This window comes from Leguminivora glycinivorella, chromosome 3 (genome assembly GCF_023078275.1).
Source record: "Leguminivora glycinivorella isolate SPB_JAAS2020 chromosome 3, LegGlyc_1.1, whole genome shotgun sequence".
NCBI lineage: Eukaryota > Metazoa > Arthropoda > Insecta > Lepidoptera > Tortricidae > Leguminivora > Leguminivora glycinivorella.
Genome location: NC_062973.1, coordinates 1,945,204 through 1,962,608, shown reverse-complemented (window position 1 = coordinate 1,962,608; position 17,405 = coordinate 1,945,204).

Genomic DNA, 17,405 nt, shown 5'->3' with positions numbered 1-17,405 from the left:
GAACCCGCGACCTCCGGATTGAAAGCCGCACGCTCTTACCGCTAGGCCACCACCGCTTTTTTTGGTACGAGCTGGGGTTCGAACCCGAGCCGGGGTTCGAACCACTAAATGCCAGATGCCACTGTAGCTACTAGATATGAACTAAATTAAGATTTGATTACTTGTGTGATTATTTTTTTTTCTACTCCCGTGTTGTTATTCGTCATTTACAGTGTCGTGCATAGATCGTTAAAACCCTACATAAAAGATGCCCGCCCCCGCCCGGCACCCCGCGCATCCACGCATACGATATAGCCCTTAAAGCATTGTTAGGAAGCCTTTAAGGGATATAGCGGGGGTGCGCGGGGCGTCGGGGGCTGGCGGCGGCGGCGGCGCGGGGGAGTGCGAGGCGACAGGGTGACTGCAGGAACAGAGGAGGCCGACAAGTCAAAATACAGGAAATAGTGCGAATTTCACGAAAGTTATTCTAGAAAACTATTAAAAAGTAAGTGCATGGTCGTAGAAAATGTATTGTATGCAACGGTGTTTAACTGAGTCAAAAAATACTCGTGGCGTCATTATTAACCTTCGCCTCATATCTCAAGAAGGACGGTTATCAAGTCGTCTGTATGTTTTTTTTTTTATTTTTTATGTTTGTTCCTCGATATCTCCGTCGTTCCTGGACCGATTTTGAAAATTTTTTTTTTGATTGAATGTATATACATACAGATTGGTCCCATTTTTCTCAGAACCCAGTTCTGATGATGGGATCCTGGAGAAATCGAGGGAACTCCTCAAATCTGAAAGGCATACATATGGTGATTTTTGTGTTAATAAAGGAACAGCATGCATTTAGGTACGGAACAGTGACATTTGGTGCAGTGGAACTGCTGATGATGGCCAGAACGGAACTCTTCAAATCTGAACGGCACGCTTATAGTGACTTGGGTATTTTTATACGAACAGCATGCACTTTCGTACAGAACAGTGACATTTGGTGCAGTGGAATTTCTGATGATGGTCAGAACCGAACTCCTCAAATCTGAACGGCACGCTTATAGTGACTTTGGTATTTTTATAAGAACAGCATGCACTTTCGTCCAGAACAGTGACATTTGGTGCAGTGGAACTGCTGATGATGGCCAGAACCAAACTCCTCAAATCTGAACGGCACGCTTATAGTGACTTTGCCATTTTTATAAGAACAGCATGCACTTTCGTCCAGAACAGTGACATTTGGTGCAGTGGAATTTCTGATGATGGTCAGAACCGAACTCCTCAAATCTGAACGGCACGCTTATAGTGACTTTGGTATTTTTATAAGAACATCATGCACTTTCATTCAGAACAGTGACATTTGGTGCAGTGGAACTGCTGATGATGGCCAGAACCAAACTCCTCAAATCTGAACGGCACGCTTATAGTGACTTTGCCATTTTTATAAGAACAGCATGCACTTTCATCCAGAACAGTGACATTTGGTGCAGTGGAATTTCTGATGATGATCAGAACCGAACTCCTCAAATCTGAACGGCATACTTATAGTGACTTTGGTATTTTTATAAGAACAGCATGCACTTTCGTCCAGAACAGTGACATTTGGTGCAGTGGAACTGCTGATGATGGCCAGAACCAAACTCCTCAAACCTGAACGGCACACTCATAGTGACTTTGGTATTTTTGTAAGAAAAGCATGCATTTAAGTTCAGAACAGTGACATTTATTTAGTTATGTTTGTTAAGCATATGTTTTGAAGTCAAAGTTTGTCAAGCTTCGATTTCTTATAATATAATCGGATTCATGAGGAATTGAGAAAAAAAAAAATGAAAATGAAAATGAAATATTTATTTTTCAAGTAGGCATATTACAATGCGCATATGAACGTCAAATAAAGCTACGCCGGCTATAACCCTACGCCTCAGCCTCGAGAAGATTTCAGTCCCCCCTCAGTTGGGAGGGGGGTATCCACTATGGGACCGGCAAGAAACTCGGCGGGCAACTTCTTTTCAAAACATTACATCTTATAATTAACATGCATTAAATAACAACATACAATTTAACATGCAAAAGTATTCATCAAAGAATATGAACAGACTAGGTACTCTATGGAAATCAATTTCAATAAATTATATTATTGCTTAATAATACGTCGTTCTTCTTCAGAGAAAACATATCAAATTGTCATAGAAGAAAAAGATAATATGAATCTCAATATCATTAAATATGTAATTTACCTACACAACATAAAATATAAAATATTTGATGTGCTTTCTTATCTGAACTGTGTCCTCTATACATAATACAATTATTTTAATTGCTATTCGTTTTTTGTAGTTTCTGGTTCGGGCCATGCATGTTTGTCTGTCAAATAGTCCTCGACTCTGTAATAAGCCTTTAACATCAATGATTTTTTTAAGTAGTTCTTAAGAGCTGGGAGGGGTAATCTCAAAGCAGTGTCAGGTAACTTATTATAAAAATGAATGCATTGCCCAACAAATGACTTCTGTACTTTACGGACACGAAACTTCTTTATGGCAAGCTTATTTTTGTTTCTAGTGTTATAATTATGGATATCAGAATTCTTAGTGAAACAGTCTAAATTCTTAACAACATAAATTATACTATCATAAATGTATTGGGAAGCTACAGTTAAGATATTAATTTCTTTGAAGAGTTCTCTTACTGATTCACGTGTTCCTAAGTTGTAAATAGAACGAATGGCTCTCTTTTGTAATACAAAGATAGTCTGTATGTCAGCTGCTTTGCCCCAAACCAGAATACCGTATGACATTACACTGTGAAAATAACTATGATACACTAGGCGAGCTGTCTCAACATTAGTCAGTTGCCTGATTCTCCTAACGGCGTATGCGGCTGAACTTAATTTGCTTGCTAGTTTCTTTATATGAGGACTCCATTGTAGATTTTTGTCCAATGTTAAACCAAGAAAAAGTGTTGTATCTACCATCTCTAAGCATTCATCATTCAAAAGTATTTTTGTATCGATTGGAAACTCCTCAAACCTTAACGTTATACGTATATTCATTTGTGTTTCCATCTAATAATTAAAGCATTAAAAGCAGTTTTAAAAAATACTTACACACAAGTAGCTTTCACCAGAACCCGAAAGGCGACGGTTTTTTTTTTCTTAAAAATTATTAACAATTTTCGGCTTCGCCTCGACTCACGCCACTCGTCTTTTTGTCCTCACCTAAACGACAGTTGCATAAAATACTATAAGCTGGGTAGAAAGTTCTAAATTCAAAAGCACAAAAAATTTCCAGGGATCCACGAGGATAAAGCCTGAAGATGACGAGTGAAATAAGAACGATACTAGTGCGGAAAAGTGGAAGTTCAAAACGTGCGGCGATAAATTAACACACGACCGAAGGGGAGTGCTTTAAATCGACACGAGTTACGAACTTGCTTTTCGCACTTGTATCGACATGTACTATTGGAAACTTCAGAAGGCCATCTGTGCGGAAAAACGTAGGACGATACACGTGCGAAGAGGAAATTTGCAACTCGTGTTTTAATTTATCGCCACTCATTTCGAACTACTGAAATAGTACATTAAGCTTCAAATGCGGAGGAGGATTTTTATTTAATGTTTAGAACATAATAGTAGTGTTACTACTTAAAAATAACAAGTTAAAATATTTTCTATGAAAGTAATTTAATTTGTTCTTAGAGGAAGTTTTAAAACGAGTGGCGATAAATAATTAAAAACAGTCCCTTTTTTTAATAGGCCACTTGACCCTTTTTTAAAGTCTATTTTATTTTATATTATTATTTCCTTTATTCATCTTTTTTCTTATGCTAGGTTTTTTACAATATGAGTATAAAAGTAAAAAAAAAAACACTTACAAAACATTATTTATTATTACTGTCCAATTAACCGAAAAAAAATACTACCATATTTTATTACGACTTGAAAACCACAAAAAAAAACATTTATAAAGTTTACTTTAACTTAATTAGGCAAAAACATCATTAGCCATGTTAATCTATAGATTGTCTGCGCATGACAAAAATCGAATTGAGCACAACATTTTCTGACATTTAAGTTATGAGGCATAAAGTTCGTCATGTCAGTGATTGACTCGGCATGAAGTTAAGTTAGGTTCTATGACGTCACTACACGTCTGACAGCGTTTTCGGTGGCCGAAGTTAAAATAAATATTACCCACTTTTTTAATCGAAAATACGTAGCCACCATACATTTTTAATACCCAAAATCTATAAAAATTGGTTTCTTATGTCAAATACTACAGGAAACAATCATTTCTTGTGCCAAATTCGATAAGAGTCTAGTAGCCTATTATAATTATTTTTAATTATTTTTCTACTCCCGTACTGTTATTCGTGAGTTACAAGGTCGTGCATAGAACTTTAAAACCCTACATAAAAGATGTCAGGACAAGTCTATCTAGTCTATACCCTGAAAACATTTAGTAGCAGTCGCACGATATAGCTGTTTTACAGTTCAGTAAATACATTGCTACCAACTTAACAAACCAATTCGCAGAGTCGAGACTCCTTCGTTTTCTGCTGCGTTCATTGGCGACGCGTCGAATCGCATTCAAATGTATAGAACTCGATTCAACTCGGCTCGATTCGTCTTAGTGGCCAGGCTTCAAAGAACCATACCATAGACAGTTTTATTTTCATGTTTGCACTCAAACTGCATATTCAAAATGGTAGGCGGTCCACCTAGATAACTAAGATGACTGAAAGTAGGTATTTGTTGAATTTATAATTTTCTTTCAAAATAAGTGCTTGGTCGTAGAAAAAGTATTGTATGCAACGGTGTTTAACTGAGTCAAAAAATGCTCGTGGCGTCTTTATTAACAATTTTCGGCTTCGCCTCAAATTGTTACCCACGCCACTCACCTTTTTTGACCTCTTTTAACCACCAGTTGCATAAAATACTATTATCGCCGCTATATTATAATTTCTTCTTTGCACGTGTATTGTACGACGTTTTTCGTCATTCGCTTTGAAGTAATATAAAAGCACTAGTAAGTTACGCACAAAATGGGGAATATATTAATGCCTAACTCGTAGTAAGACTTGATTCAAATAAATCTTAACGTATTTTCTGAACTCCCAACAATGCGAACAAGTAATTAAATATGCGGGTGGCTGAATAAATTACTCTTGTCTGGAGGTAGCTTGGTTCGCGAATTCAGTTTAAGTTTAATCTTGACTTGATTTCCTTGGTCTAGACTGGGTAAAGTGTAACGAACGTTTTTAATCAGAATTAATAAGATGTGACTAATACTTTGTAATACCTACACCGTGCTTTTACTCTTCAACGCCGTGTCCGTCGCGTCTCATACTTCCATATCGATAAGGTTTGATTTCGTATGCATCGCATCGCGACCATCGCGCGACCGTCGCCCACGCAAGCCACGGCGTAAATGTGACACGTCGTTAGGTTCATTATCACTGTTATCAGGAACCACCCGGCATATCAGTTTTTTCTTAATTCGATTCGAAATAATCAGAGTGAGAGAACCTTAATGCCTGATTTAGACGGCGTGCGAACTCGCAAGCGATTTTAGTTACATTGCGGGCTGTAGAGGTTACATACAACTTGCACAGCCATCAAATACCGCAATGTAATAAAACTCGTATGCGAGTTCTCGTACCGTCTAAATGGGCCCTTACAATGACACTCAAGTTAGTGTGTATTTGACGTCACATTTTAAGACACTAGTTTCTAAGAGAATTGTAATTCACCTACGTAGGCCACGTTGCCTTTGGCTAGTCTGTGGCCAAGAGCAAGCCTATTTATAATTAAAAAAACCTAAAGAACCTTCCCTTAAATTTTACGGAAATCGATAAAAACTTGTATATCTCAGGTAGAAACTATAATAGAAACGACCCTTCACGAGCATTAACTACTTTCCGCCTACCCACATTGTTGTCATTATCAAGATACCTACAATCCCATGTTACAAAAGTAATTAAATTGTACAAAATCCATGATCCTACCGGCTGCGCCATGTCAGGTGATACAGAAACGACCATTATAGTGCTCCACACTAGTCTGTTATAAATGTCACACAGTATGTATCTGAACGAAGCTCGAAAAGCCAACACTTAAACCCGTTTATTTTTAGGTCGCACTGAGTAACTTTTGCTATTTGACCAAGACTAAAATCGTAAAAAAAAATATTGAAGCTCCCATAAAAAAAACAGCTTCACACGACCAAAATGTAAGAAACAGTGTTTTTTTTGGGATTTCGGTGGTGGTCCCATAGTAGAAAACGCTGTGTGATGCGTTGACAGCGATACAATATCGCTCTTTGTCAGTATCAAAATGTCATTTCTTCAAACCAAAACGTCAATTATGACATCATTTAATGAACTCACACCAGGTCTGTGCAACCGCAATACTAACTGGCAAGAATATTATATACCATGGATATTGCGTGCCGAACATTACGTTGAAGCCAGAAAATTTGACCTTGAATTACGTCACGCCGGTCTTGCATCTCTTTCTTTAGGGTGTCCATGATTAAGCATACATTAGGGATATCCCGCGGAATTTGACGTATTACGTTTAATACGACTGATTAATTTTGTAACTTATTAAATTCAAATCCGATCAATCGTTTTATCACGAAAGTGAACATCCATCCTCACAAACTCAAAAAGTAAGGTACATTAGGGCAATTCCGAAAGTCGTCTAATTAGGAAAGTCGCATAGAAATCACCATTATTTCCGTCATATCAAGATTCCCCTTTCGGAATTATCTGAACATTTCTGTCATTCGGAATTACTCTAATGCACCTTACTAATTTGTCAACCGCCAATAAGGTCCATTTCTATACCACTCTGCAGTTACTTTGCCTTACGCCACAAAATACGGTACAGTTTTTACCAGTGGTAAACTACTGGGATTTTTTTTCAGAACCGTTCCAGAATAAGAGCGTGGTGAGTGTTGCAACACGAGGCTTAAAATATAACTTTTCTTTTACTGACACCTGTATTTATTAAAAAATGTTTCAGTCACTTTAAACTATCACAATAATATTTTGGTAGTAACTACTGGGAAAACTAATCCCAGTAGCTATCAACCCCCGGTGTGGTAATTAACAATGTGGGGAAAATCCCAGTAGTTAGGACAGGTAAAAACTTGGTGGTAACTAGTGGGAATAGCCACAAAAATATAAGGGAAGTATTTGTCAATGGGGAAATAATGAAATACTAGGACGTTTTAAAACAGTATCTTTATTTTTAAGCGCCGCCCCAAATCTCAAGGAAGGTGGTTCTCAATTCGTACGTATTTCAATTCTCTTCGCATGTATATATATATATATATATATATATATATATATATATATGTATCTCAATTTAATGTTTATGCCACGATATCTCCGTCGTTACTGGACCGATTTTTAAAATTTCTTTCTGTGTCATAATCTTCAGGCTTAAAGTGCAAATCTGCAAATTGTCGAACGCTCTGAAACATTTCCTTTTATCGGTACAATCGACAGCCAACGCTGCCTCCTTCCTTCATCTTTTGGAACACTGAAAAGTTTAATATTATTCATGTTAATTGTAAAGACATAAACAATAAAGTTGGTATTATTATACTGTGATATGAACTATGAACATAGAAACCGTACCAAGTTGATAGATTTAGCTCCATTCAATAAGAGTAAATACCATGCAAGAAAAAAGATTGGTCACCCTAGTCGTAAAACCACACATAGCATTATTTTTCTTTAAAGGTCATATTTATCGTTCTAAACCTATTCGTGGGAATTTTGATATAATTTGAGACAATGAAAACAATATAATGATAAGAACTAACCAAGATTACAAGCAAAATAGCAGAAAATTTATTGCCAGCGAGGTTTATGAACATTTTTGTAAAATAAGTACTTACTTGTGAAATTTTACGTCGGATTTCGGTTTCCATTTACTTCCACAATGGTTCACTATGCAATACATAGCGCAGAACTTAAGTAAATCGTCGAAAAACGTTTATTTCGCAAAATAAATATCTGAATCGGTGAATGACTTTTGACAATTCTGACATATCGGGCATATTTTTTTATTATTAGTGTTCCCATAGTACGCAGGAGGTAAATACCGGAGAAATAAGGTTTTTGATTGAGTTTTTTTTCGTATAATACAAAGAAAAGTAAGTCAATTTGATTGAAGAATGTTTTATACGTTTTTTTTAGTAACTAATCTGGCAATACATCACAGTGTCGGAAAGAGATAGAACATAGGAGTAAAGGTGAATGAACCTGGCTTCAACTCATTGGTCGGCACGCACTATCCATGGTATATAATATTCTTGCTAACTGGCAACTGAAGTTATATTGCTATGTCTCATGCTAATGGAGACCCATGACAGAGAGGGATAGTACTATACCATCAGTCGCTATTTGGTATTGCGGCAAGCATCTACTAGGGAGCTTATAGTTCAGAGGTTTATTAAAACAACATCCGATTGTTCATCCGCTCCTAAGATTGCTAGAAATATTATTGTCTACATTTTGCAAGGAAATCCTTAGAATTACACGAAAGGCTGATTTGAGGATGTTTCACGCTACTCTGATTGTTTGCCGATCCGAATAATAGCCCGACAGCATAATGTATTATTTAGTTGTCTAGTTTTGACGTTTGCTGAAAGCCTTACTTTGCGGTGTGCTTAAAGGAACTGTTGGAATTGATCGTTATAGCTTCTTTCCTCGATTACCTACTTTTTTATTCCATCTTCAGTACTTAGAGTATTTATTTCTCTTGAAACTTCCTGCCTCATGCAGTTATACTTATACTGTGAAATAAACTAGACCGACTACGGGATTTCCAGACCGATACGACCTTATTAAATTATTAAAGGGTTTCTTTCTTTTCTAACATCCTGAATATATTTTTAGAAAATTATTCGGCTGTTTTAAAGATAGAGGCATTAAAAACACTTCATTTTTTCTTTCATAATCAAAACCATTGAATCAGAATCAGAATTATTTTTATTCGTTCAAAAATTTTGGTCTTATACAATACACAGCTAAGCATGTTGGTAACACTATGTCACACCTCTGACACTGGCGATCAAATACATGAAAGAGGCGCGTTCCTAGCACACAGTCTAAGCTCGTGTAGGTGAACGCGTACTATGCTTGTATGAGTGAGATATGACAGGTCGACTGTTCGCGTTTTTGACAGGCGGTAACTGTGAGGTAACCGAGAAGAGGTGGGCGGCACTTTCAGCGGGGAGCGGGAGTGGCCATACTGTACAACAGTACTCTTTATTATACTGTGACATGATGATGATGATGATGATGATGATGATGTTGATCATGACGAAAAAAATGAACGAATGAAAATATTGATCATGACGAAGCCTTAGCCTTTTTATCCAAAATTAAGGTTTAGAACTCGAGTTTCGGAATTTAATTATGACAAAATTAATAATTCCTCCTATAATAAATCCTTCGTTAATGAAATCGCTAAGCCGCGGATATTTAAAGCCACTTACCCTACTTGCAAAGTCGTAAGAATTGCTCTAAGCGGCTTAAGGGCTTCTGTATCCTATTATTGAATAGATTTGCTGAGAAAGCTAGCGTTAAGTGACGTTCCGATAAGAGCAGCACATCAGTGGCACACCTCGGGCAATGGCGCACATAATTAAATACACGGTGGTCCCGTTTTAAGACTAAAATGTTATATAAACTTTTCTGGAGTTTGTCTAGTTTCATATTTATAATCAATTGCAAAATAAAATATCTTGTTCTTGTAACTCAGTACAAAAGGCTTTTGTAACGACGTTGATGCCATTATGAAGAATAGTCTCACTATCCTCATTGATAGATGTCAAAAATATAAAGAAGTAAAACCTTTCAAAAATTAGGTTTTTAGAGGAAAAAACATCAAAACTCATTTTAAGTGACAGATTTATGAATATGAATAACATTTACTTTTTATGTGAAAATACATAAAAATATACAAAAAAAAATATCTTGCTGCTCACGAGCACAGCGTCATATGAAAGAGGCGCTCCTATGCACACCGTCTACGCTCGGGTAGGCGAACGCGTACCATGCTAGTATGAGTGAGATATGACAGGTCGACTGGTCGCGTTCTTGACGGGCGGTAACCGAGAGCGGGTGGGCGGCACTTTCAGTGGGGAGCGGGAGTGGCCATACTGTACGATAGTACTCTTTATTATACTGTGTCAGTGGCTTACTTATTTCACAATAATGAGAATTGTCGCCCGACAGTGACACTTCGCCATTCATTACCTGTTCAACAAGGACATATTGACGCTGAATAAGAACGTTACTTACCAACCCAGAAATAGGCAGAGAATTGTCAATGTCAAGTGCCAATGTCACTCACTCTAAAAAATAAAGACCAACTTAGAGCACTTTTCTCTTAGTTGACGTTAAGTTAATCACTACGAGTACAATTACGATTTTATATAATTCAAATAAAGCTAATTACTAAAAACAATAAGAGAATGTATTAAGAAGTAATAAGTTAGGTGTTTTGTTATTCCTAACCATTGTACACCTTGAATCAATTATTAACTTGTTAGGCATAACTATGTAACATAGGTTGATTCAATCCTTAGTTGAACTTACTAAGGTAATTTAGTTCGCATAATTATTTTTCATGGAATTATTGAACAAGATCTTAATCGGCTCAGTTTACGTTACAAAAGTAAGAGCAATCAAAATTACCTTATTTGATTTGTCTAAGATCTTATCAGGCTCGTATGGAATCAAAATGCTTGACTACGTCTATCAAAATATTGATAGGAACAACCAAATTTTTTTTAGAGTGCTGTGGTGAAATAACCCAGAGTATTTTTAAAATTTTATGAACCTAAGAGGAAAGTTCAGGAGTCTGTGAATCAATCAATATCACTCATTGTACTCCGCTTCACACAAGTCTCCTCTCATCTTAGCACAAATGCAGCCTTATGTCTGTTATACGTTTCGTCTAAGTGGAGGTCAGCTGAAGGTCAGACTAAGAAGGGACTGGATTACAAGATTACAGGGCCAAGGTCAAATATTAGTACTATGTAACTGCTACTATTATACTGTAATAGTTCATGTATTTAGTAAATTGAATAACAAAGATTAACACACGGATAATTAATTGTTAGACTAACATATCCGATACACATCACGTCCAGGGGGCCGATTTTTGAATCTCACGGCGTTCGAATTCAGAAAATTGTCACTGAAAATAGTAGGCAATTCACCGTTTCCAACCGGTATTTTAGTGACAGTGAGACTCAAAAATCGGCCCCCAGAGCTAATTTTAAACGAATATTCAAATTGAATCGTGCCGTGAGCAAATATTATGGACTTAAAAAAAAACTTTTAAAAACCTAATTATTTACCAAAAACGTTAACAACCCGACTAATCTACATATCTTTAATCAAACGCTTGTGTTACAATTACGTACGTCAACATTCCAACAGCATGTATTTATATTAAGTAAATAAACTAACAGCGATTTTATCGTAAGTTTTATTCATAAAACGTTTAATAATTCACGTTTTGTAACTAAAACCCAAAGACATTTAAATAATAACAAAAGTCAATGTTCATTACATTTCTTATTCAAACGTAAAACATTCGATTAGAGTTTGACCAAAAGATATCTGAGGTAAGGTAAAAGTCGATACGGTGCTGTCAGTACTTTTTGAAAGTAGATAACGGCTCTTTTTTTTTTGGTTGTGTGATATCATATTGCAAAATTCTTTAACTACTTTGGCTGTCTACAAGGTATTTTTTTTAATAAGGTATAATTTTTATAAACGCCAACATTTTCCGTAAAATTTAGGTATCCATTTTTTTCGTTCTGTATAAGCTTATGATCACCTCCTTTAATGTTTCCGATTATAAAGATAACAGATAACTTAAGTCAATGAAAATGTCATAGATATTAGATACTATCTCGATGACATTTTATTTCTAAGAACATCTTCAAAGCCAATCCACGTGCTCGTCCGTCATTCAACCGATATTCCAGTCGAAGAATAAACGCTTTTCAACGATATCACAAAGGAACCAAATATCAAAGAAAGTGTATATAAAAATAATTCACGACAGAAAGTATTTAACGGTTATTTGATTCGATTTTAATTTCCGAAACCTTGTCGGTCGGAAGTCGGTGAAGATTCGGAGAAGGGGGCGTAGGCATTCGAAATTTGTTATGAATTTAAATACAGGGACGGTCCATTCGTCGATGCGAGGGGCATGTTGCTAGTCAATTTTATGCGCCCTTACATGACATTATGTACGAATAGAATTATGACAAATTCAACTTAATTATGTTATGTAGTTATACTCTAATACTGAAACAATAGCCGTAGTTCAGAAACCGTAGTTTCTATCGCCGCTTATCAGCTATCGCGTCAACGATTGTCTTCATAGGCCCACTGATGAGGGGGTGATAATAACTTCGTGCCCATTCCTGTTTGACACGCTGCCTGCATGCCTAATATTATAGCATTGATCAAAAACTACTCGAAAATAAGGAGGATGCGCATTGCGCAACCCATCAGTGGGACTAGGTTAGCACCGAATACTGTTCTAATAAGAATGATTAATAGTTATTATTTATCCGTCTCTCTTAACCCGAGTCAACAGGTTGACGTGACAAGTTTAACTATTGCTCTAAATAAAACTGTGTAAACTGTCTAAGTTAGATTGGTGCATAACGAAAATAACTATTTGACTGAGGATATTACACAAAATAGATACCTACGCTTGTGACATCGTTCTTTGTCACGCAAAGTACCTAGGCCAAACTTACGGCTTAGTTTTTTCTGACGATGTGAATGTTGAAACCGTGTTAGTAATATCCAGTAATGAATACCTACAACTTTAATTTGTATGTCAGACAATAATAGGTCTTTGCATCTATGACAGATTTATATTTATATTTATTTCAAATAAAGCTAAAAAATACAAATACAAAATTTCTTTATTGACAATTGGAGCAAGCAAAATTTAACCCTTAAATGCATGATTTTTTCTTTTAACTAGAAATTAATAATGTGATAGACAATGGTTTTCTGACTCTAGGAAAAATAATAAAAAAATATTTAACATCGATTTTAATACTAAATCAGTGTTAGAAGTAAAATAGGCTAAATCTTACTTATATAAATATATAATTACTAGTAAAATTTATAAGAAAACTTTTACTACTATTAAAAAGGTACACTATTTGAGAAACCCCTATGATAAAATGATTAAACATAAAATAGTTACTAACTCTGAAAAAATCTGCCTGAATCATGTACTAAAAATCACCATCATCCAGTTTTTTCACACTTTTCCGCCATTTTTTCTTAAATAAAAACATTATTTCCAACCATTTAAGAAAAAATGGCGGAAAAGTGTGAAAAAACTGGATGATGATCCTACAGATCTAAGAAAAATAAATAAAAAAGTCCAGCTTATATTTTGGCTAGTTTATTAAAAAATACATGCATTGTAGCCAAATGGCAACAATATGCATTTAAGGGTTAACATAAGTGGGTTTGGGTACATATATTACAATATATTACTTAGTTTAACAGTAGTCTTCACACTAGGTCAAGCCTGTGTCGTGAGGACTAAGATGAGGCAGTAAGAGCAGACAGAATTACCAACAAGGTGGTGCTAATAATACAACACAGTATTTACAATAAGCTTAAGCCAATACACCGAATAATTAACTAATTACAACTATAATTACAGAATATGTATTATACTAGTAATGTTACATGCACGTGCTGGAAGCCTATCGTCCATCTTCTCACAAAACCTCAGACACTCTCGGCACACATTCGCCCATCTGAAGTCACACTCCGGTGCTGATGTCAAGAGTGCATTAAGCAGCGACAATGCGCGAAGTAGAGGCGAGTTTCTGTGAGATACAGTGCGCGCTGCCGGCACGGCCAACAGTAGGCGTGATGATTTAAGCAACATCCTTACGACAGCGACACTTGCGTTCGTGGCTGTATAGTCCAATTCGAGAGAGGATCCCTCGTCCGCACACACGGCAGGTGTGTACTCCCGGAGGTGGGCGGGGGTTGGAGGCTTGCTCGTGACGCCTCATGCGTTTATCATTTATAGAGGAGAACAAAGCATTATCGTTCTTGGATTGACCGTCATGGATAACACGACGCCACGTGGGTTGGTCTTCGGCCAGACATGTGTACTCACAATAAAAATCTTGAAGTTGACATGTCAGGCTTCCATTTGTTCCTTTTGGGTTATAGAACTATAAAAATTTAAAAACTAAATCAGTGTCAAAACGTACCCTATTTAGTTAGTCCGTTTTCACATTATCCGATCCGATATCGGATGTCGGAAGGATTTCAATGGAAAAAATGTGTAAAGTGGAAAACCGATGTTTTTGTTTGTAGAAATTGTCAATTTTGACACTGGCAGATCATTATCAAATCCGAAAGCGAAGTGTCACTGTCGCTATCGTTAAATAGGCCACTAATATCATATTGTCCCATTTCTCTACATTTTAGGTACAAATTCACGTAATATTGCGTTACTAATATTTACAGTATTTCACCCTTTATGTAACAATCCCAGCTAGTTCGCAATTTCCTGCTAACAAATCCTACCATTTAATCTTAAAGAGTCTATACAGGATGATTCATGAGTCGTGAGCAGGAGTGAACAGGGTACTGGGGAGGGTCACACTGAGCAACTTTCATAATGGGGCAACACTAAATTGTGATACATTTTTTTTCTTAACTATGACTTAATTGATAGTTAATCATCAATTAAGTCATAATTAGAACGTAATTGATAATTAGCTATCAATTAAGTACTTATCAATTAAGTCATAGTTAAGAAAAATAATCACAATTCAGTGTTGCCCCATTATGAAAGTTGCTCAGCGTGACCCTCCCCAGTACCCTGTTCACTCCTGCTCACGACTCATTGAATCATCCTGTACATACTCCACACAATAAGATCGATAATAGAAGAGATATAATATCGAACATCTGTATTAGAAGCAGAACAGTATTTCCATTATGGAGGACTGTTTGTATTGTGAAACATCTCTCTCGCTCGATGCTTTGAAGTGTGAAAAAGATGGAAAATGACAAGAAAGGGTGGAAAGTGAGGGACTGAAAATAAGCAGAACCAAAACTGAACATATGTCCTGCGATTTCGATGGTCTATCCGGTGCGTAGGCATAACCAAATGCAACCTTATGTGAAACATCTTCAAATTAGTCTCAATCAAGCTAACTGGTGGCGTAGCCGAATTTCTCCGACGCGAAACGAAAACGAAACGCCGCGAAAGGTAGTCTGGCTCTGTCGCGCCAATACGCAAGAGCGATAGAGATAGATATCTACGAGCGTTTCGTTTCGTGAGCGTTTCGTGAGCGTTTGTGCCATTCGGCTACGGGGCCTGGGCAGGTAGTGTCGAAAAAAGCTGGGCAAAGTACAAACGAAACCATCAAACTACGAAAACATAAAAAAAAACTATAGCTTCCTAGCCCATCCTTGTATCGGGCTAAAGAAAAGTGATTTATCAAAAGAAAACTTATTTTTATAACGATGTAAGTGATACCGTTGACAAATAATATACGCTTTTTCGCGTCAACAAGGCAAATAATAGCTTGAGGTCACTGCCTCGCTTGCCAAAAAGTCATATCTCCATACTGAGACAAATTAAAATGGGTCTAACTTCAGTGACTATAGCGTTACATTTTGAGTGACATAGTAATATGTGTCTCTATGAATAGTATGGGTAAAAGCCTTTCATGTCTCCGTCAAGTAAAACCTTATTAGGGATGATCCATTTTTAGGGTTCCGTAGTCAACTAGGAACCCTTATAGTTTCGCCATGTCTGTCTGTCCGTCCGTCCGTCCGTCCGTCCGTCCGTCCGTCCGTCCGTCCGTCCGTCCGTCCGTCCGTCCGCGGATAATCTCAGTAACCGTTAGCACTAGAAAGCTGAAATTTGGTACCAATATGTATATTAGTCACGCCAACAAAGTGCAAAAATAAAAAATGGAAAAAAATGTTTCATTAGGGTACTCCCCCTACATGTAAAGTGGGGGCTGATTTTTTTTTTCATTCCAACCCCAACGTGTGATATATTGTTGGATAGGTATTTAAAAATGAATAAGGGTTTACTAAGATCGATTTTTGATAATATTAATATTTTCGGAAATAATCGCTCCTAAAGGAAAAAAAAGTGCGTCCCCCCCCTCTAACTTTTGAACCATATGTTTAAAAAATATGAAAAAAATCACAAAAGTAGAACTTTATAAAGACTTTCTAGGAAAATTGTTTTGAACTTGATAGGTTCAGTAGTTTCTGAGAAAAATACGGAAAACTACGGAACCCTACACTGAGCGTGGCCCGACACGCTCTTGGCCGGTTTTTTGTATCTGCATTGAGGTCGCTTACCTTTTGTACCAATTTCGATATATGCCATTTTCGTTATAACTTATAAGTCTATTTGATTTGTCATCGGTTCTTAAGATGTACTACGAGGTGTTTATGTTTTTATCCGGTTTATGTTTTCGATCAGGATTATGCCAGGGTACGCGTAGATGTTGTTGAAGATATAATAATATATTAATATACAACGTGTTTCCGGTATCACTCAAAACCTCAGACACCCCAACTGTAAGGTTTTATGATTTTTAGTGATAAATTTAACATTAAAAGTAGCTGCACTGACTATTCTGGTGACGTCACGTCCGACAGGTGTGGAGTGACGCGGCGCGGGGCATTCTTGGCCGGACGGTGAAACCGAACGGACGCGTTTATTAATTAGTAAATTAGTTGAGTTTTGTATTCGAATAAGTGATCGTTAAGTGCTAAAACGTGAAATATATATTGTTCTAAAAGTAAAAGTGTTGGTTATTTTCCGAGGTTGGTTACATTTCAGCCAGTGGGATTACGAAATTCCGTAAGTATACGCTCACATATAGAATTATTTTGTTATTTAACTTGTAAATTGGGTACGAGTCCAAGGTTAGCTTGTTTGGTGTTAAACTTGTATACGCAATAATCGCATTTGTTTAGAACCTAATTAATGCATGTGAGATAAACTACGGGATTTATGGCGTGACACCGAAATTTCTCGTAAACCACGCGATTGTTTTTGACATTTTGAGTTACACTGCCCACGTGGCGTTATTTAAACTGCTAATAGATTAAAAACAAGCTTACCTCAAGATCTAGATATACCCACATGAAAATTGCTACAGTTAAAAAAAAAAAAAAAAAAAAAAAAAAAAAAAAAAAAAAAAAGTGTGTTTTGCCTGGTGGAACATGATGCCAGAGGCCCATGTAGGGTTACAAAGGGAATCAAAATTATCGTTATTTTTGCTCTACGACGCACCGTTTACGAGATATGTACAATTATGTGTAAACTACCCTCTATCTACCTAGCCGAAGTACTA